Source organism: Cornus florida, unplaced genomic scaffold, assembly GCF_030987335.1.
Source record: "Cornus florida cultivar Cherokee Brave unplaced genomic scaffold, ASM3098733v1 CherokeeBrave_3.0.0_Hap2_Chr01, whole genome shotgun sequence".
Classification (NCBI taxonomy): Eukaryota; Viridiplantae; Streptophyta; class Magnoliopsida; order Cornales; family Cornaceae; genus Cornus; species Cornus florida.
Window position 1 is genome coordinate 76,019,419 of NW_026775571.1, and position 22,596 is coordinate 76,042,014.

At 41.4% G+C, this 22,596-nt stretch overlaps 2 pseudogenes; one reads left to right on the forward strand and one right to left on the reverse strand.

Moving 5' to 3' along the window:
- Positions 1 to 1,203: 1,203 nt before the first annotated feature.
- Positions 1,204 to 22,306, reverse strand: LOC132275109 (uncharacterized; annotated as a pseudogene).
- Positions 6,078 to 6,175, forward strand: LOC132284105 (small nucleolar RNA R71; annotated as a pseudogene).
- Positions 22,307 to 22,596: the final 290 nt, after the last annotated feature.

Here is a 22,596-nt window from a genome sequence, read left to right on the forward strand (position 1 = left end):
TCCACCTTTCGGCGCGAGAAGTTCAGTGCTTGATGAGGCTAGAATCCCGGCTACTTAGTGAAAAGGGGTTGTTATCCACCTTTATCAAGAATGAAAGCTTTCAATGCACTACTAGCTCAATTGGGATATAACCAATTCAATAATCAACAAAGCATGTACCCCACAAATGAATGCTAGTGTGCGTTTGTGCTAGTGTAGAATCCTAGAATGAATCTCAAAACAATCACAAAATCAAGATAATGTGGACCACAAGTGCAAGCAAGATATCAATCTTTACTCCTAAATGTCATCCACAAGGTATACAAGGAGTATTGGACTCTCAAGTCAAATAATTTTTAAATTTTAAGCAATATAGTCCTTAAAAGATCAAAATAATAGCTAGTTATGGACCAATCATAGAAAAATCCTCAAATACACAAGTCATGCTTAAAATTTTGAATTAAAGCTAACACTGCAAAGCACCATTTCCCCCAAACTTAAATGGCACAATGTCCTCAATGTGCAAAGAGAACAAAGGAAAGAGTATACCAGTGCAACTAAGGCATAGAATGATCAGGACTTGAAGTATCCAAAGTGGGTGGCATGCCCCCCCAAACTTGGGATTAACTATGGTCCTGAAAAGATGGCGCTTAGATAAACTCATCAGATAACAAAATGGGATAATCAGTGCACAGTGGACATGCAAGTGTAAATGGGATAAACAAATAAAGAGATGAGAGAGGTATAAGGGTGGTCCTAAAAATCGGGTAACACTCTCTCACTGAAGTCACTGTGATACACCTGATGGAGTCAAACATACAGATATGAGAATATAATATATGACATCCATAATAAAAGTATGCATATATAGAAAATAAAGTACTGGAACATCAAAAGATCTAAGCCGACAGACCGGCTGTAAAAATGATATATAGTGACAAAAATAGAGTAACAATGATAGAGAGGGATCATGGAAAGATAGAAAGAATTGGGAGCTCAGGAGGATGAGGTAGGTCAGGCTCCATGGATATCTCTGGATATATCTCAGAACATAGTCGTGACATCCGTGCGGAAGGTAGCGAAATCAGCTCTGTGGGCTGTAAGATCAGCTCGTATAGCAACAACAGCATCCTCAAGAGTCTGCAGGCGTACTCCAAAGCTAGGGGTCTGATCTGGAGACTCAGGTTTAGAAGAATCAGAAGACTGAGAATCCTGAGTATGCTCCTACTCATGAACGGGCGACCTAGCTGGAGAGTGCTGCTCTGCCTTATCTGTAGGTCGCTCTAAATCTATGTCCATACGCTCGGCAGCCGGATCGACTGGTGCGTCGTCCGCTGCTGGTACATCTGCTGCTGCTGGGGCTGCCTCTACCTTCTCCTCTTCTAAATCCTTCGCTGCCTGTACTGCATGGTCCTAAAGTCGCCCAATGATGGTGTTGTAGCTCTTGTCCTAATCCTTCTTCTTGAAGGAATAGGATCCTCTCTTTGGGCGTTCTCATAGCTGGAATGGATAGTGTTGATCAATCAGAATCTAGGTGATGAGGTGGCCAAAAGGAAGGAACTTGGCCCACTTGGGCCGCTCATTACTAATGAAGTCATCATAGAGCTTCCTCATTATGCTCTAGATGAGCGCAGGGATAGAAATCCAGCACCCTGTATAGAATAATCGCCTCTCCGCTGAATCTTGTGTCCGGCCATATAAATGTTCCGAAAGAGAACGGAATCAACAAACCACAGGTCATCTGGAAGATATGTGCGGGTGGCGAAAGTCTCGCCAGCGGCATGGTGACCTATCAAAGCAACTGCCATGTCGGCATAAGAAGGCCTATATAGCCTCGGATATAGCTCCTGAAGCTCTGGAGGGCATCTGTGTGGATAATGGCATGATCTGGAAAGTGTGTCCACAGTGATAGTGATCTAGTGGCCATTAATAGAAGTGACCAACTTTGCCCTGTGATGCGGGGACGGTAGGAGGTTCGGGAATAACACTCGGACAAGCCTCGGATAGACGGGCTTAGTAACTGGGGCAAGAATAGCTGTAAGGCCCCTCTGGACAACATCGTCATAGCCGGATCGGGTCAGTACCGATCGGGAGAAGAAATCTGTGTCGAAGACTGACTCGTGGGCCACGGTCATTTGTGTATATATGTATGCTGGCTGGTCAAGCTCTGGAGCTGGCTGAGGTGGTGGAGATGGTGATGGGGTATGCTCAGCCTCAGCCTGAGATATGGACGTAATATGCTCATCCTCAGCCGCATGAGAGGGTGACTGAGGTGGAGTAGACTACACTAGCTCCTGAATATGAGAGGGCTCTGCTGGCTCCTTTGTCCTATGCCGGGTATGTCTCTGTGATCTCGGAGGTCCGTGGTGTCTTTTGGCAATAGTCTTCGTCCTCGGTATGGTCTGTAAAAAAGAAAAAGAAACACTTGCAATGGAAGTTAGTGCCAGAATAAAGAATTGAAAGCACAAAATAGACATATGTATATCAAGTAAAATAGACACAACAGAAATGACATGAATCTATGCAAGTGATAGAATGTGAAGCATGCTAAGCAATATAAGTATGAAATGCATCCAATATGGAATATCACAAGCATTGGGCATGAATAAGATAGCATGAACACAATAAATGATGAATGAAGTGTGTGTGAGATCTGTGAAGTTCGATTGATCTTAAAAAGAAGTGAGATCGATTACAAAACTTCGTTCGATTAGGACACAAGTTTGATCGATCGAACTGTACGATGCGAAAACTGAAAGGTCACAGATCTGTGAATATGGAAGCAGGGGGCCCATACGAACATGTTTGTGGGCCCATCTACACATCAAATCAATCAATTCCATCACTTAATAGAGCCCATACTTCCAAAGATCAAAAGAAATCACGAAAAAAATAACAAAACATATATACATATATAGACACAGTGGTTCAAGCTTCAACAATGGAGATTTTATCCTCAAAACAACTGAGATCTAATAGGTAAAGCATGAATGGATCGTATGGAAGCTTAAAAGAACATGAGATGCTCGGATCTTACCCATATTGAAGAGAGGAGTGGAGATGCGAAAGGGGTGACGAGATCCGAGAGGAGAGAGAGATTCGAGATGAGGGTGAGGTCACTAGAGATTCGCCAGAGATAGAAGAGGTGAATGGGTACGGCGGCGATGAGCTCCTAGGGGGTTAGGGTTTGAGAGAAGGTTGGATCGATCTTGAGTATTGATCTTGAAACCCTCGGTTTCTATTTTTAAAAACATCCCCGACAGAGTTCAATCGATTGAACCTCAACTAAGATCGATTGAACTCTTTCTTCTTCTCTCTTATTTATTTATTTATTTAAAAGCAATAAAAATTAAAAACTAAATAAACTAAAATATTTTTGTATTTTTGAAAACTTTTTGAAAAATAAAATAAAATAAAATAAAAATAAAAATATTTTTGGATTTTGAAATTTGAAAAGTCAAAATAAAGTCAAAATAATGAAATGAAGAATTGAGATCGATCAGAACAAGAGTTCGATCGATTAGACAGAGAGTAAGAATATGCAAGTTCTTGGCTCAGAAAATTGGCTAAGTGCTGGAACTTGAGATCGATTAAACTTGAATCTTCGATCGATCGAACTGTGAAATTTTTGGAGATCCCGAGAGCATACATTTTCAAGTTGGATGCAGGTCCAAAAATTTTCTAAGTGTTGGGACTCGAGATCGATCGAACTGTGAAGTTGGATCGATCGAATGTTCTATGATCGATCTGAAAACAAACTCGAACGATGGGACAGAGAGTTGGTTTGGATGTAGGTTTTGCAGGCTCAAAAATATTCTAAGTGTTGAACCTACAGATCGATCGAAGGTCTTCTGATCGATCTAATAGAGAACAAAAATATGCAGACTTTCTTAGATCGATGGGACAGAGAGCGATTTGGATGTAGGTTGGATGCAGGTCGAAGATTTTTCTAAGTGCTCGGTGCAGGTCGAAGTTCGATTGATCGAACTCAAGTTTGAGAACAATCGAACTCATGCAAAATGCTCAAAAATGACATGAAAGCTAATGCAATCCTTACCAAAGTTCCTTCTAATGTATATGAGAACCAAAAACAAGTATCTAGACTTCGTAAGAAACAAAATGAAAGATAGAAATGAGGAAGGAATAGGGTTTTGACACCCTACGAATGCTTTTGCTAGTCTTTAATGTCTCTAGCAAGACATTGGGCTCTTTTAGCCCGGATCAAAGATCTTATAGTTCATCCCCTCCTTTTTGTGGTGATAGATACCTTGAGCTCTACCCAACAAATGGTTCTTGGAAGAACTTGTTGGATCAAACTCAAAAGAAGGTTTTGTTCCCTTGTCAATGCAATTAAAATTTTTGGGCTTCCATGCCCTTTCACAATGAGAATTTAAAACAATGTCTTTATAATGCAATGTCGAAGGTAAAGCTTTAGAAACCTTTGAGTCACACAGAAACCTTTGACATAGACCGAGTAAGGAAGAAGGTTAACACTTGCTCCTATGTCAAGAAACGCCCGATTAATGATGTGTTCACCAATGATGCATGATGTAGTGGGTGAACCAGGGTCCTTAAACTTTAGAAGAGTGTTTTGTTGCAAAATTAAGCTCATTTGCTCGGTTAAGACCACTTTCCTTGGTGCTTGGCTTTTGTTCTTCCTCTTTTGGGTGCAAAGATCTGTTAAAAATTTAGCATAAGTCGGAATTTGCTTGATTGCATCCAAAAGTGGGAGATTAACTTTTACGTGCCTAAACATCTCCATTATTTCATTGGTCTTAGCCTTTTGCTTTTTCTTCAAAATGGACCCTTTCAAGGTGTCCAGAAATTGAGCTCTTGGCTCAAAAACATTTTCAGCATTTTCTTTTAAAGCCTCTTTAACATAAGAAATTTTCAAATCATTGTTCAAATCACTTTTCAACAAAACTTTCTCAACATTATTTTTCAAAACTTCTTTTTCAAGCACATTTTTCAAGACTTTCTTCAATGAATTATTTTCAAGATCACTTTTCAAATCACATTTTTTAGCTTTCTTATTCATAAGATCATGCACGTGTAAAGAAGGAGGAATAGAATGTGAAACGGGATGGGTGACAACTTGTGGTTGCACCGGTTCACTCTCTTCATTGGACACTTCTACTTGATTATCAACAACCCTACCACTCCACAAGGTGGTCACCGCATTGACATGTTCTATGGTATGCCCTTCCGATGAGGAATGGGTTTCCACAACACATTGTTGCTTTGGTGGGGCATTCATATGTATCTTTCCCTTCTCTCTAGCATTAAGAGTGCTAGCTATTTCCCCTACTTGGGTTTCTAGCTTTGCAATGGATTGAGAATGGGAGTGTAACAATTGAGTGTTTGCCTCTAAAGTGTCCAAAGCATTTAAAACTTTCTCTTCAAAAGCGGGACTTCTAGCATTTCCTTGGGAATATGATTGGTTGGGAAAATGAGAATTAGAAAATTGATTCCCTTGTGATTGGTATGGCCTATAACCTTGGGATCCTTAGTTTTGAAGTGGAGGTGGAATATACTTCCCTTGGAAACCGCCTTGGGAAGGGTTTGAGCCCTCTCCTTGGTTTTTCCAAGAGAAGTTCGGATGATTTCTCTAACTTGGATTGTAACGAGTACCATAAGGATTTCCCCCTTGATTCACAAAAGCTGAATTGACTTGCTCATTAGGTTCACTTTGCACTTGTCCATGAGGACAATGAGAAGTAGAATGAAGAACACTAGAACAAGTCATACATGATTCATTGGATGCACGATGAGAATGGTTAGGGTAGGAAGATACTTGGTTTGCCGAGTTTTGGTTGATCAAGAATTGATCAAACCTTTGAGATAGAGATTTCATCTCGGCGGCTATCTCATTTGAATGGTCGACTTGATGGAAGCCAACACTCTTCCTACCGTGTGTATTTCTACCATTCTTTGAAGATAATGTTCTATGTAATGAATTTTCACTCATGCTCTCATAGAGACGCCACACATCATCCTCATGCCTATCAATGTAAGAACCACCCATGGAAGTATCAACCATACCCTTGTAATTGTCCGATAAGCTCTCAAAGAAATATTGAACTAATTACCATTTGGGTATGTCATGATGTGGACACTTCCTAAGCAATTCATTAAAGCATTCCTATGCCTCATGAAATGTTTCCCCATCCCCATGTGTAAACTCTCTAATGGACGTTCTCAAGGTATTGGTCTTTGAAACCGGATAGTACTTATTCAAAAACTCTTGTTGCATTTCTACCCAAGAAGTGATTGAAAAAGGTGACTGGTCTTTTACAAGGGTCGCGATACCAAGTCAAGCTTGAAGAGTTATGAATTTAGGAGGTGGCCAAGTTTTACATTTATAGAAAGCCACTACTACCTTTCTCTATATAAAATATAGATAGGGCGAGTAGGGATCGTCCCAAAGGATTTGATGGTGTATCGAATTGTGAAACTATGGTAATTAGGGTTAGTAGGTCGAGTGATCACACAATTGATTGGTTGGTTGATTAAGCTAAATTGAATTCAACTAAATAAAATAATATAAAGTAAACAAGAGAGAGAAAGGTCTTGGGGTGTAGAGATCACCACCAAGCAATACTTTTCTATACTACTAACAAGTGATCAATTGAGGGTAATGGATGTGTTGCAATATGATAAGGGTATGTGTGCATTAGGTTGATTCAATTGGCAAGGATGAAAAATCAAGCAAGTATTGTCTAAACATCATGTGAAGAGCACAATATATCTAAACAATAGAGCATATATTGTCTAGACAACATGGGGATAGCACAATAGATCAAAACAAGTCATTAATCCTTCATTAAGCTCACAATCCACATACAACACAATATTAAAGGAATATACTATTTGGACTCATAAGCATGGAACATCAAACATCAAGAGTAGATTGTCCTCCCATCTAACAGTACACTACCACTACACTAAATCTACATTACTAGCATGAAAATAAAGCTATCTAGACTAGGGGAGAGGCACAAACCATCAAGAATAGGCATAAACCATCAAATAAACCAAAATAGCATTCATTAAGCATATCATCTTGATAATCTCTAGATCTATAGCATCAATACACATAGACATGCATCAAAAACACTAAATTTAGGGATAAGCACATGAATATCCTACTCTAGCATACATAGACATATGGATAGAATAGAATAGTCAATTGGAAGCATTAAACCATACAAACCATGAAATAATCAAGATTTATATATACATGAATATCAAGATGTATCATACAACACTAATCCCTCAATAATACACAAGATTAGAGTATAGAAAGCATGCTTGGGGCTAACTCTAGCCCCAAGAGGATGTCTAGCCACTCATGGTAGTGATGATCCAACCCTCAAGGGCTAACTCCATGGCTGCTCCATGTTGGTGAAGATCTCCTCCAATGGTGCTCTAGCTTCCCTCCTTCCTCCTCTCCAAGAATAGCCTCCAAGATTATGACAAGAGACTCTCTCAAAAAGTGTATCATATTCCTTATATAGGTAGGTCAAATACACCCCATGATGAGCTATGGTCGTGCAAGGCATATTCTCCAATGATTGGATGAAGGACGGAATAAATGAGCTGGACTTTAACTTTTTCTCGCTGGAGGAAGTTCGATCGATCGAACCTTAACTTGGATCGATCGAAAATGGGTTCGATCGATCAAACTGCATCGTGGATCGATCGAAGTGGTCTGACTCCTCCGGATAATAACAAGGCTGGGATATTTTCAAGATATTTATGGGGAAAAAGACAAAAGTGGTTGGTAGGCGTACAGCTGTGGATAAGATCAATCATTTGAATAGGACAAAATAGGGTTCAATCGATTGAAGGTGATGTTCGATCGATCGAACTTGGAATTTCAGCAAAGGCCAAGGTTGGATCTATAGAGAAGTACTATGATCGATCATAGATGTTCGATCGATCGAACTCTAAGTTGGATTGATCGAACTTTTCAGCTGCACAACTTGATTCCTTTTTGCTCCTTTCTTTCTCCACTTTGCTCCCTCATTTGGTTTATCTCAGGATTGCTTCAATTAAGCTCTTATTTGGCTGAGTTAACTCAATTTTGGGATTAGTGCCTGAAAATATAAATAACACGTAATAAGTCTAAAACGGTAAAGTAAGATAGATAAAGGTACTAGAATGCTTAAGCTTAACGGGTTTAAATGCGCACTTTTCAGTGCTTATCACACCCCCAAACTTAAATATTGCTAGTCCCTAGCAATGAACTAAGAAGTAAAGGAATGAAATAAACAACTATACAAGTATAAACTGGAAAGCAAGTAAAATGATAACACCATTTTCGTAGGGAACATGATTGCATTTAGCATATGCAACAAGCTTTTTAAACCCCTAGGTTACCCCTAGTGGACGAGTAAAGTCTCGTGAGGGTTTCCAGAAATGGTACCCACAAACATTAAGCTCATTCTTTCAAAAGAGGCACCAATATTGCAAACAAGCATTGGGAGAAAACTACCTCAAGTATGCAATTTTTCAACCGTTTCTAAGCAATCTCCCAAAATTTCAATATCAAGCAAGCAAGTATGGTCCTCCACATATTAAGAAAATGATCATGAAAATCGAAACAAGTCTAGAATCCATGTGAGAGGTCCGGCATCAAGTGTGTTGCTATCTTAGCCAACTAGAGAAGTAATCACATCCTTACCCTCAAACTAGCACACAAATCTAGTACCGATCATCAAGATAAGAGAGTGGGCCTTTTATTAAAGCTTTATTGTTCTAGGTGCGCTTATTCTTTTCACTCTTTTTCCTTTTTTTTTTTTTTTTGTTGAGGATCAAAGATGGAAATATTGTACAATGTGTTGATCTCTTAAGCTTTCTAGAAGATTCATGTAGCGAGCTTTAGGTCAATGACTCCCAAACCAGATGGCTTTAGGGCATTAGGTGTTAAGACACCCCTACGGACTTACAAACTCAAATCAACTAGGCTACAAATCAAGACAACAACCATCTAATCATTTCCTACTTCTCACCTTTTGGGAGAAGTCCCCACTTTTATTGCTTTTGCAACTTTTTTTTTTTTTAATCAATTATTAACCTAGAGTTTGGGCCCTCCACCTTTCGGCGCGAGAAGTTCACTGCATAATGAGGCAAGAATCTCGGTTACTCAATGAAAAGGGGTTGTTATCCACCTTTATCAAGAATGAAAGCTTTCAATGCACTACTAGCCCAATTGGGATATAACCAATTCAATAATCAACAAAGCATGTACCCCACAATTGAATGCTAGCGTGCGCCGGTGCTAGTGTAGAATCCTAGAATGAATCTCAAAACAATCACAGAATTAAGATGATGTAGACCACAAGTGCAAGCATGATATTAAGTTTTTTTTTTTTTTTTTTTTTTTTTTTTTGAAAAATTTACTCCTAAATGGCATTCCAAAGGCATACAAGGAGTATTGGACTCTCAAGTCAAGCAATTTTTAAATTTTAAGCAATATAGTCCTCAAAAGATCAAAATCATAGCTAGAAATGGACCAAGTATAGAAATATCCCTCAAATACACAAGACATGCTTAAAATTTGAATTTTAAAGCAACACTGAAACATACACCAATACCCCCAAACTTAAACTGCACATTATCCTCAATGTGTGAAAAGAACAAAGGAAAGAGTATACCAGTGCTTTAGACATAAATGATCGGGATAGAAGTATCCAAAGTGGGTGGCATGGCCCCCCCAAACTTAGGATAAACTGTGGTCCTGAAAAGTTTGCACTCGGATAAACTCATTAGATAACAAGATAGGATAATCAGTGCACAGTGGACATGCAAGTGTAAAATGGGATAAATAGAGAATAGAGAGAGAGGTGTAAGAGTGGTCCTGAAAAATTGGGTAGCACTCTCTCACTGAAGTCACTGTGGTGTACCTGATGGAGTCAAACATACAAATATGAGATACTAAGAGACATCCATAATCAAAAAGCAATATATAGAGAATATAAAGTGCAGGTACATCAATAAAATAATAAAGCCGACAGACCGGCCGTAAAGTATAATACAGTAACAGTGATAGTATAATACAGATCCAGAATAAAAGAAATGAAAGCATAGAACAACTGGAAGTGGAGTCTCAGGAGGCCTGATCGTGAAGATCTGCAGTGGCTGGAGGTGCAGGTGCGGGTGCAGGTGCAGGGAGTCGGCTGGAGAGATCGGCAAAGCAAGCCATGACATCCGCCCTGAAAGAGATGAACTCAGCTCGGTGGGCAGTGATGTCGGCTCGCATGGCTGCTACGTCCTCCTCCAGTGTCTGCAAGCGTGCTCCGAATCCGGGAGTGGGAACTGGAGACTCAGGCAGAGATGCCTCTGAAGAAGACTCCCGAACTCGCTCCTGAGCAGCGGCTCGATCACTGGTATCATCGGCATCAGCATCATCTGCAGCATCGGCATACTCCTCCGCAGGTCGCTCCAAGTCAATGTCCATGCGTTCGGCAGTCGGATCGACTGGTGCGTCATTCGCTGCGATATCTGCTGTTGCTGGAGGTGCCGGTTGTGCCTGGGCTGCCTCCTCCTCCTCTAGTTCAGCTGCTGCCTCTACAGCTGGCTCCTGAAGACTCCGAATAAGAGCATTGTAGCTCTTCTTCCAGTCACTCCTCCCATAGAAGCTGGACCGTGCAAGGGGCTCCTCATCTGGGGGCACTCTATAGCGCTGGTCAAGAAGGATCTGCGTGATGAGGTGTCCGAAGGGCAGGACCTTGGACCGCTTAGGGTCCTCCCTGGAAATGAAAGAATCATACAGCAACCTTATCAAGCTCCAGATGAGGACTGGGATAGATACCCAGTAGCCTGTGTAAAAAGCGTAAAGAGTTGTCAAGTAGTCATGACGCCTCTGGATCTTGTGGCCCGCCATGTAAATGTTCTGGAAGAGAACTGTGTCGATGAACCAGAGGTCGTCAGGTAAGAAGGTCCTGGTGGCGAATGTCTGACCACCGACATGATGGCCTGTCAAGGAGACAACCATGTTAGAAAATGAAGGCCTATGCAGCCTCGGGTATGTCTCTGCAAGCTCAGGTGGACACCGGTGTGGGCACCAGCAAGCACGGGCCAGAGTGTCAACTGTGATGACAATCTCGTGGCCGTCCACTGTAGTGATCATCTCCGCGGTAGATCGTGGCGAGGGCCGGAGATGCTGAAAGAATAGCCGCACCAGTCGCGGGTATACAAGGCCGGTGACTGGGGCAAGGATGGTTGAGAGGCCCCGCTGCATGATATCTTGATAGCCAGACCGGGTCAGGATAGACTCAGAGAAGTACTCAGTATCGAAGTACGACTCTTGAGCCACGGTCATGGCTGCATATCTCGGCAGCAACTGGTCACGGCGCTGAGTCGGTAGAGGTGGCTGCGGTGATGGCATGGCGGCTGCATCTGCCTGATGGCGCGTAGGAGAATGTGCTGGTGTAAAGGCTGGAGGAGCCTGGGATGTAGATGGCACGTGGTCAGCTCCCTCCTCAGCCTCGTGGGATGGGGACTGAGGGGGAGTAGCCTGTGCGGGCTCCTCCTGAGCATGAGATGGCTCTGCAACCATCTCTATTCTGGGCCGTATATGTCTGCGGGGTCGCTGTGGCCCCGAAGATCGCCTGGCTACTGTCTTAAACCGCGGAGGAATGATCTGTAAAAAGACAAGAAAATTTCAATATATAAGTCAGTGCCAGATATATAAGAATTTAAATGCATAATAGAAACATGTATGTCAAATAAGATAGACAAAATATGGATGACATGAATCTATGATAATGATGAAATGTGAGTCATGCTAAGCAATGTAGGTATGAAATCCATCCAATGTGGAATATCACAGGCATTGTACATATAAAGATAGCATGAAGACGACACAAGATGAATGGAGTGTGTATGTGTGATCTTTGAAAGCTCGATCGATTGAACTTCGATCACCGAAAATTTTCGATCGAAGCATGAAAGTGCACAAGATTGGATCGATCGAAGGTAGTGAAATGAAGTTCACTACTTCGATCGATCGATCGAACTGTGCGAATGCCGAATTTGAAAAGTCGCAGATCTGTGAGATCTAGAGTACGGGGCCCACAAAAACGTGTTTGTGGGCCCATCTACACACCATTCATACAATCAACAACACCCAAACACTCCCCAACTTCAAATCAAATAAAAAACCCCCAATTTTGGTTTGGCCGAATGCATGTGTGTATGTATAGCATGTAATCATGAAATTGAAGCTTCAACAATGAATGATTCATACATATTGAACATGATTTAACATAAACAATTAATAACATGCATCAATTTAAGCTTGGAATCAAGAAAATTGCATTCGGTTTAACTCTAAACCGAGAGAGATGAGATGAGAGAGAATGGGCAAAACCGTGATGAAAATAGAGCTTATCCTTGGCGGAATTGGCTCGCCGGAGATGGGGAAGATGATTGGGATGGAGGTTGGCCGGATTGAGCTTGAGATTGAAAGAAAGGGAGACTTAGGGTTAGGGTTCGTTTCGAGGTTGGATCGATCCAAGTGTATCGATCCAACTCAGTTTTATTTTAAAAACACGATATGCAGAGTTCGATCGATCGAACATTAAGTTCGATCGATCGAACCTAGGTTTCCACTCTAAAATTTTTTTTTTTTTTTTTTGAATTTTGAAAAATCAAAGGAAATTAAATTAATGAGATGCAAATTTCGATCGATCGAAGAAAGATTTCGATCGATCGAAGAGGATAAAGAATGTACAAGTTTAAGGGCTCAAGAGTTGACACGTGTTGGAACCTTAGATCGATCGAACTTGGAATTCGATCGATCGAACATGAAAAATTTTGAAAAGTCCCGAGAGCATACATTTTTGAAAAATGGATGAGGCCTGAAAATTTTTCTAAATGTTGGGACTCATGATCGATTGAACCACATGTTGGATCGATCGAAAGATAGTTCGATCGATCGAAATGGTTTACGATCGATCGAACTTTCAAAAATTTGGAGATCCCGAGAGCATGCATTTTGGAATTTGGATGTAGGTCCAAAATTTTTCTAAGTGTTGGGTGCAAAATAAGAGCTGGATCGATCGAGTCCATAGTTAGATCGATCAAACCAATGTTCGATCGATCGAACCAAAACTTGGATCGATCGAAATTATGCCTAAATGCTCAAAATGACTTGAATGCTCATGCAATCCCTTACTCAGTTCCTTCCAATGTATATAAACCACAAAAACAGTATCTAGACTCTGCAAGAATCAAAATGCAAGATAAAAATGAGGGAGGAATAGGGTTTTGACATCCTACGAATTTCAGTGCTAGTCTTTAACGTCTTTAGTAAGACCTAGGGTTCTTTTAACTTGGATCAAAGATCTTGCAATGCATCCCCTCCTTTTTGGGATGAGAGATGTTTTGAGTCACTCCCAACAAATGGTTCTTGGAAGAACTTGTTAGTGTAAACTCAAAAGACGTCTTGAGTTCCTTGTCAAAACTTTCCTTGGGCTTCCACGCCCTTTCACAATAAGAGTTCGAAATCACTTTTCTTGCATGCAATGCTGAAGATAAAGATGAAGGCTTTGAAACATTGTTCATACACAAAAGCTCATTCCTTTCACAAGCAAGATCATGATATTCCTCTGATCGGTTGATCAACTAAACATCAACCTTCGCAATAGCACGAATCATTGTAAAATAGGGCTATTGGTCGGGTAAGTCGAACCACTGGGACTGCGCTAGTCTATGGCAACCTAAGTGTCTAGAATTGTTCTTAGAATGATAAGGGGTTTATAGAGGGTTGTGTTTGTTGTCACTTAACTACAAATTCAGAATGCATACACAATAAATTGAAGGAGATTAAAAGAGAAGATTTAGAGAAGGAAGTCTAGGGAAGTGAATCCACTCCAAACCTCTACACAAGCTAATTATATGATTGATTTGGGGAATTAATGTAGAAATGACCTTGATGAATAGCAATTCATGACTACTATATCATCTTCAAGAAATTCAATTAATTAAAATGTAAGAACAACCTATCAAAGCTCCACATGCTTAAATTACCTAAACTATGGTGCAATCCTCAACATGCTCACTAAGCTAGAGATTGTCAAACAAGTAACCAATTGATGAGAGCACATGATAACAAGTCACAAGGTTAATTCATCAAAAGAAATTCTTAAGCAATGAATTAACAAGCTACTCAAAATCATGCCATTAAAACCATTCCATAGTCTTAGCTCCATTGTCACTATGAAACTACAAGCCATACAACCATGAGATTAAATCATCTAAGACAAGAGTATTTAATGCAACATGATCTTTAGAACATTAAAACATCCATTACATTATGTAACATGCTCTAGATTATGGAACTAGTCAAATACACATTTCATTCCCCAAAATAAATCAAAAACTAGACTTGCTTACAAGGAGGAGTTTCATCACCTCCCTAGATGGAGGTTTAGTTATCCATGGATACAAAAATGGAAGAGAAAGAAGAAGACTCCATCTCCATTTTCGAGCTCCTACTGTAGCACTCAAGAACACCCTTCTCCTTGCTCTCTTCTCTCTCCTCTATCTTGCTAAAGATCAAGCTCCCTAATGTGTGGCCCTTGGGTAGCTTTTTATGCTCCAACAATACCCTCTCTCCTCCAAGGAACACCTCCAACCACTTCATAAAGAAGGAAGATGGCATTGAGGAAACCAATGTGCAAGTGGGCTGAAATGAGCCATTTCCGAAGGGCATTCTGCCTGATTTTCGAGCACTCGCTTGGTGATCTCGAGCACTCTAACTTAGTGCAATGTGCAACATGCTCCTCTTGCTCAATGCTGACCTATTTTGGTAAAACTGCTATAACTTTGTGGCCTGAACTCCGAATGATGATTTGTTTGAAGATTTAGAGAGCTGATTCAGGTCTTTAAAAACTTCATGTTTTGATGAAGACCCAATTCTCAAGTCTGGTTGGTCGAAAATGGAGAGAAAGGCAGTACATCAGTGCTGCCAGGCAGTTCTGCGCACCTCTGTTATGAAGATCATAACTCTCTGCTCCAAACTCCGAATGATGAACCACTTGAAGATTTGGAAATATGATTCAGAGATCTAAATCTTTCATGTTATGATGGAAGTCTAGTTCTTGAGTTTGCTAGGTCGAAAATGGCGACAAAAGTCAGGATCACCGCTGCCAGAAAATCAGAAATGGCATCCTTTTTGTTCAAAATTCCACAAGGCCTCATTTTTGCTTCCTTTTTGCACTTCAACCTGAAAATGCATAAAAACATGCAAATGGAGTTAATCTACATAAAATAATTAATAACTGGACTTTGTTAATGTAACTTAGGGCGTTTGAATATACAACATTCGGCGCTTATCACACCCCCAAACTTACATTTTGCTAGTCCCTTAGCAAAACTACAATGAAAAACATAATGAAAAGACAACCATGGGCATGCTACTACAAAAATATCATCCATGGTAAAATGAGATAGATACATAGCTCAAATACAACTTGAAACAGACAAAAACTGGAGATGGGGTCATTGGGAAAACTACCTTGCATATATGAAGCATTGATACAAAAAATGGGAAAAACCATTTCAACATGCATGCATCAACATCATAGTCCATATAAATAATTCAATTGTCATCTCTTAAATGGAAATAACTCAAACTCCAGTGAAAGTGAATTGGATTCTCACATGCGGCTTTTACTTTCTTGTCCAATTCCAAGGCACAAGTTTTCAAATCAATGAATTCCCTTTTACATGAAGTCCCTAAGGCATGATTTTATTTTCAAGACAACTTTTGTTGCTTGTTAACAACTTATTTCAACACATAAGCGAAACATAGAATGGTTGTGCAATGCTAAAGTCCCTTAAGCTTTCTAACCAACCTATGTAGCAAGCGTTAGGCCAACAACTCCCAAACCAGACGGCTTTAGGGTGTTAAGTGTAGAGACACTCCAAAGGACTTAATACCTCAAGTTGGAAAGGCTACGAACTTCAGCTAACCATGTTTATTACAATTTTTTTGAATGACCGTGCAATGTTTAAGTTCTTTAAGCTTTCTAACCAACCCTTGTAGCAAGCGTTAGGCCAACAACTCCCAAACCAGACGGCTTTAGGGTGTTAAGTGTAGAGACACTCCAAAGGGCTTAATAGCTCGAGTTGGAAAGGCTACGAACGTCAACTGGTCATTTTTCAATTTTTTTTTTTTTTTTTTTTTTAATGACATAAATCATGCCAAAGATATTCATCTATCAGGTCCATCAAATCAGATTAACTAGGCCAAGGTCAAGGTTAATCAGCTGCATGCCTCACAGTTAAGTTTCCAATGTGCATCTGTGCATTATGAAGCTTATAAGAGTGTAAATCCAGCAAGAATCTAATTGAAACATTTATACAGACTAGTTTGAATCTACATGATCATTTCAACTCAAATTTTTCTTTATTTTCAAAAATTTCAATTGCTTCTATACACAAGGTATTAAACATATGTTTCATCTCCGACAAGTGTCAAGTTATACTATCATTGCTTAGCAAAAATTATGGAACCAAAAATATGCCAAGAATGCTTTGATGCACCCCCAAACTTAAACGACACAGTGTCCTCAATGTGGGACATGGATGCAAGTTAGAGACAAAAAGGACAAAGAGTATAAAAGGAACAACAATACCCAGGGGGAGGGAACGGCATTTTGAGACAAAAACCCCCAAACTTGAACTGGACTGCGCAACCTGGAGAGCAACAGGAAGAACCAAAAGAAACAACCACAAACAGCATTAATAGCACAAGCATAAAGACAGAAAAAGAATGTAGCGAAAGTTAACAGAACATAAAGAATTTGCATTGCAAAAAGAGTTTACATGATGACAAAAAGAGCTGTACAGGGATCATGTCGACCAGAGCAACCTATACATAGCAAATTCTTACAGTTTAAAAGGAAAACAAAATATACAAGAGAAATAGTTACAGATGAAACAAAAAGAGAAGGTCCACACTCGCAACAAGCTACTATCCAGAAGGTAAACGGGCGAGGATGGAATGGAGGAGAGATTGAGTCTTACGCCGTTCAGCGGAAGCCAAACGACGGTCCTCAGCAGCGACACGGCGGTCTTCAGCAGCAAGACGACGATCTTCTTCAGCACGTGAAGAAGACTCACACAGAGTCTGAGTGCACGCGGACAAAGAATTCTCAAAACGATCTAGTCGCTCATGAATACCGGCAATGGAAGCCCGGATGAAAGCCTGGTCCTGGTGAGAGTCGACCGGAGGCTCTACCCCCGCAGTGGCTGCGGCGGTGGAAACTGCCTCAGAAGGAGGAGGAGGTGGAGCGTGGATGAACAGGGGGGCAGGAGGCGGAGGGGTACTAGAATGGCTCAGAACATTGATCCACCGGCGCTGGGTAAAAATTTTAATTTTGTCGCATTTTGGTTCATGGGGAGGAACAACAAAACCCTTGTGCTGAAGGAGCCGAGTGATGAAAAAGGGCAAAGGCAATTTTCGATTTTCGACTCGCGGAGCCCGTGTATTATGAGCATCATGCCAAAACTTCATAAATGTGGACCAAATGAGCTCTGGGATGGAGAACCATTGGCCTTGGTCCATGGCATATAAGGCTTGCAGAAAGAGGCCCCGACGCTCGGTGCTATGCACCAAAGGGCAGACATTGTGCTTGAAGACAGTGTCAATGAACCATAGGCGTTCTGAAAGATTGGTTTTACGGATAAAAGACCGGGGCCGAGTAGGATCGTCAATAGTGCAAATGGCAGCGGCAATCTGCGCCACAGTTAATGTATCCGGCTCCTCATATAAAGGGAGATTCTCACGATTGACAATGTCATCGGGGCACTCAATGGGGCAACCAGAAACCTGAATGATGTCGGTCATAGTGAAAGCATAGGCGGTGCCATCAATGGATGTAGTGAGAGAAATGGGTGGCTCTTCAGGGCATTGGAGATTCTGGTAGAAGAGGCGAACTACACGGGGGTAGGCAACCCTGGCAAGGGGTGCGCAAATGTGTTGCAGATGCCAGTTAGTTAATTCGGCTACAGCCCACGAAGTTGTGGGTAGAATGTCAAAGGCATCCGTGAGCGGAAATGAGAGTCCCACTTCGAGTGCTCGAAATTTTGGCAGAGAGTTGGGGGCCGAGAGTGAGAGGGGCTTGAGCACTCGGTGGTGAGTGAGAGAGCTTGAGTGATGGGCTAGGGTGTGGGCATGAGGAGTTCGAGCACTCGAAGCTTGGTCTTCGAGTGCTCGAAATTTGAGCAGTGGGTTACAGGGAAGGGTGAGGATGCCGAGAGAAGTTGGGTGTGAGTTGGTTGATGTGCATGGCATGGTGAGGGTTGATGGAGGTTGAGGGGTGATGAGGGGAGATGTGGTTGGCATGCATGCATGTGATGTGTATGCATGATGTCGAGAGGAGATGAGGAAGGTTGTGTGAGTTGGTAGAGGTGGGGAGGTGGGTGAGTTGGTGGAGGTTTTGGTGCATGGGGGTGGCTGGGATGGTAGTGGTGGGTTGTAATTGCCGAGAGGGTGGTGAGCTTGGGGGTGGGATGGTGAGGGAGTTTGGTTTGGCATGCATGCATGGGCGTGCATGCATGCATGCAGGAGGGTTTAGGTTGGTTATGGAGTGGCTGAGTGATGAGGTTGGTTGTGAGGTTGATTTGGTTTTGTTGGGTTTGGATGGTTCAGGCAAGATGCTGAGAGGGTGATGTTTGTGGTAGCTGAGATTGGGTTGGGGTGGCACCTGCATGGTTGCATGCATGCATGGTGTGGAGGGAAGGTGGTTTGTGACTCGGTTGGATGCATGGTGATTCATGCATTGTGGTTGCTTGGGTGAAGAGAGAGAGAGGAAGAAAGTTGGGTGGTAAGAGTGAAGAAGGTGGAGTTCGAGCACTCTAGAGAGGCTTGGCGAGTGCTCGAACTGAGAGCAGTGAGGTTGTTGTTTGGTGCAAGCAATGTCGAGCACTCTAAATGGGCGCTTAGAGTGCTCGAAATGAAGCCAGAGAGGTCGAGGAAAAAGGCAAGGAAGCTCGAGCACTCCAAATTGGAGTTGGAGTGCTCGAAAGTGGGTCAGTAGGCTCAGAATGGTGTGGTTTAAAAGAGGTTGTGAGCTTGAGCAATCGGGGCTTGGGTAGGAGGGTGAAGCTGGTTCTTGAAACCATTGAACCATGGAGGGACAGTGAGCATGCCAGTGAGCAAATGACTACAGTGGCATGCCATGCAACATTGAGTCCGATGCATGCAAGGGGTTAAGGCATGCAAGAATTTCTACATGGAATGTGCATGCATGCATGAAGGCAATGCAGGCACTGAGAGCTGAATGCAGGCAACAGGATTCATGAATGCAATGCATGCAGGAAAACTGTGAACTGTAACTTTAAAAATTGGCGTTAGTATTATGATTATTAACAACAATAATAATAATAGTAAGTTGGCGGAAAAGAATAAGTAATATTATTATTATTATTAATATTATTATTATTATTATTATTATTATTATTATATATATATATATTTTTTTTTTTTTCAAACTTTGCAATATCTAATGCATGGGAAAAAAAAAATGCCAACTTTCAGAACATCACACAAAGCATGGGTGGATGTAAGAAAATTTTCAAACCTTGGCAACATCACACAATGCATGAATGAAATTTCTGGAGAAAATTTTTAAACTTGCAAATTCATTCCATTCCAATGCATGGGAAATTTTGAAGGTTTTGTTTTGAAACCTTGCAATTTTTCAACTGTTTAAACATCTCTAATGCATGAAGAATTTTGAGAAAAATTTCAAACTTTTTAGTAAAAATGAGAAAATATGCACATGAGTCGCATTTAAAAAATCTAATGAAATTGTTAGAAAGCGATGGAGAATTCCGGGAATGAAAATTAGAGTTGAGAAGGTCTAAGAAAAATCAAATTTTGGGCTTTTCTAAACCGTTTCCCAGAAATTTTTTTTTTTTTTTAAGGCACGAGCAATTTCAAAGAGAAGGAAGCTTGGAACATCGAAAGAATTTATTCCCTTGCTTTGCTAAATTTAATGTCGATAGCTAGACCAAGCTAGAGCAGGCACTAATCCTCATAAATGGGATCCGTCAAGGGGACTTCCTCAACTTTTCGGGTTAGAATTGTGCCGTCAATGCAAGGCTTAAGCCTTTGGCCATTTACCTTGAAGAGTGATCCATTTGCAGGATCATGAAGTTCGATTGCTCCATGAGGAAAGACGGTAGTGACAATGTATGGACCATCCCATCTTGACCGGAGTTTACCGGGAAAGAGTTTCAAGCGGGAATTGAAAAGCCAGACCTTTTGTCCTGGGGCAAAAGACTTTTTGACGATGTGTTTGTCATGAAAAGCTTTAGTCTTTGCCTTGTAAATTTTTGCGTTTTCATACGCGTCATTACGCAATTCCTCAAGTTCATTTAATTGCAACGCACGATTAGAGCCGGCTTGTTTGAGATCAAAATTGAACCTTTTTACGGCCCAATAAGCACGGTGCTCTAATTCTACCGGGAGATGACATGCTTTGCCAAAGACAAGTCGATATGGTGACATGCCAATGGGTGTCTTATAAGTTGTCCGGTAAGCCCAAAGTGCATCGTTTAGCCTTAATGACCAATCTTTGCGGTCCGGTCTAACCGTTTTTTCTAAAATGTGCTTAATCTCCCGGTTAGAAATCTCTACTTGACCACTCATTTGAGGGTGGTAAGGTGTAGCAACCTTATGAATGACTGAATACTTAGCAAGGAAGGATTTGAGATAACGATTTCGGAAATGAGATCCGCCATCACTAATGATTGCTCGGGGCGTACCAAAACGACTAAAGATGTGAGATTGAATGAAATGGATCACGACTTTATGATCATCGGTTTTGGTAGCCGCGGCTTCAACCCATTTAGACACATAATCCACCGCTACAAGGATGTACTCATAGCCATAAGAAGATGGAAATGGTCCCATGAAGTCAATCCCCCACACATCAAAAATTTCAACAATTAAAATGTTGGTGAGGGGCATCATGTCTCTTCGGGACATGGATCCAAGTTTTTGACATCGTTCACACGATTTGCAAAAATTATATGCATCCCGGAACAAGGTAGGCCAAAAGAATCCGCTTTGAAGGATTTTGTTAGCGGTCTTTTTGGCACTAAAATGGCCTCCACAAGCAAGAGTATGGCAAAAATTTAAAATGCTTGTGGCCTCGGTTTCAGGAATACATCGCCGGATGATTTGGTCCGGGCAATACTTGAATAATTCTGGATCTTCCCAAAAGAAATGCTTGACTTGGGAGAAAAACCGGTCCCTCTCTTGTTTGGACCAATGAGATGGAATTTTGCCAACCACAAGATAATTGACAATATCCGCAAACCATGGAAGAGTAGAATGTGAAACTTGAAGAAGTTGCTCATCCGGAAAGGAATCACGGATGGCTGCAAATTCTGAAGATTTCTCAATAAGTAAGCGAGAGAGATGATCGGCGACAACATTGTCGGTCCCTTTTTTGTCCCGGATGTCAATGTCAAACTCTTGAAGTAAGAGGATCCATCGAATTAAGCGGGGTTTTGTCTCTTTTTTCACTAACAAATGCCTAAGAGCGGCATGATCTGAAAAGACGATGACCTTGGAGCCAAGAAGATAGGAGCGAAATTTATCCAAGGCGTACACCACAGCTAGCAATTCTTTTTCAGTGGTGGTGTAGTTCAATTGGGCATCGCAGAGAGTTTTGCTAGCATAATAAATGACATGCGGAAGTTTATCCACACGTTGGCCCAAAATCGCCCCTAATGCATAGTCGGATGCATCACACATGATCTCAAAGGGTAGAGACCAATTAGGGGGTTTCATGATCGGGGCAGAGGAGAGGAGAATGCGAAGTTTGATGAAAGCTTCCATGCAAGCATCATCAAAATTGAACGGAACATCCTTGGCTAAGAGATTACACAAGGGCCGTGAGATTTTGCTAAAATCTTTGATGAGGCGACGATAGAATCCGGCATGGCCAAGAAAAAAACGGATTTGACGGACGGAATTCGGAGGAGGAAGATTAGAGATTAACTCAACTTTTGCCTTGTCTACCTCGATTCCCCGCTTAGAAATGACATGTCCTAAAACAATGCCTTCTTGGACCATAAAGTGGCTTTTCTCCTAACTTAAAATGAGATTCGTCTCTTTGCATCTTTGGAGCACAAGAGATAAATTTTTGAGACACGAGTCAAAGGAGGAGCCAAATACGGAAAAGTCATCCATGAAAACTTCCAAGAACCTTTCAACCATATCGGAGAATATGGACATCATGCACCTTTGGAACGTTGCCGGTGCATTGCATAGACCAAAAGGCATGCGTCGATAGGCAAAAGTACCAAAGGGACATGTGAATGTTGTTTTCTCTTGATCTTGGAGGGCGATGGCCACTTGGTTATAGCCGGAATAACCATCAAGAAAACAATAGAAGCTTTGGCCGGCTAACCTTTCTAGGATTTGATCAATAAATGGGAGTGGGAAATGATCCTTCCTAGTTGATGAGTTGAGTTTACGATAGTCAATGCACACACGCCACCCGGTGGTGGTTCGTTGTGGCACGAGCTCGCCCGCTGAATTTTCAACAACGGTGAGCCCGGATTTCTTGGGGACAACTTGTGTAG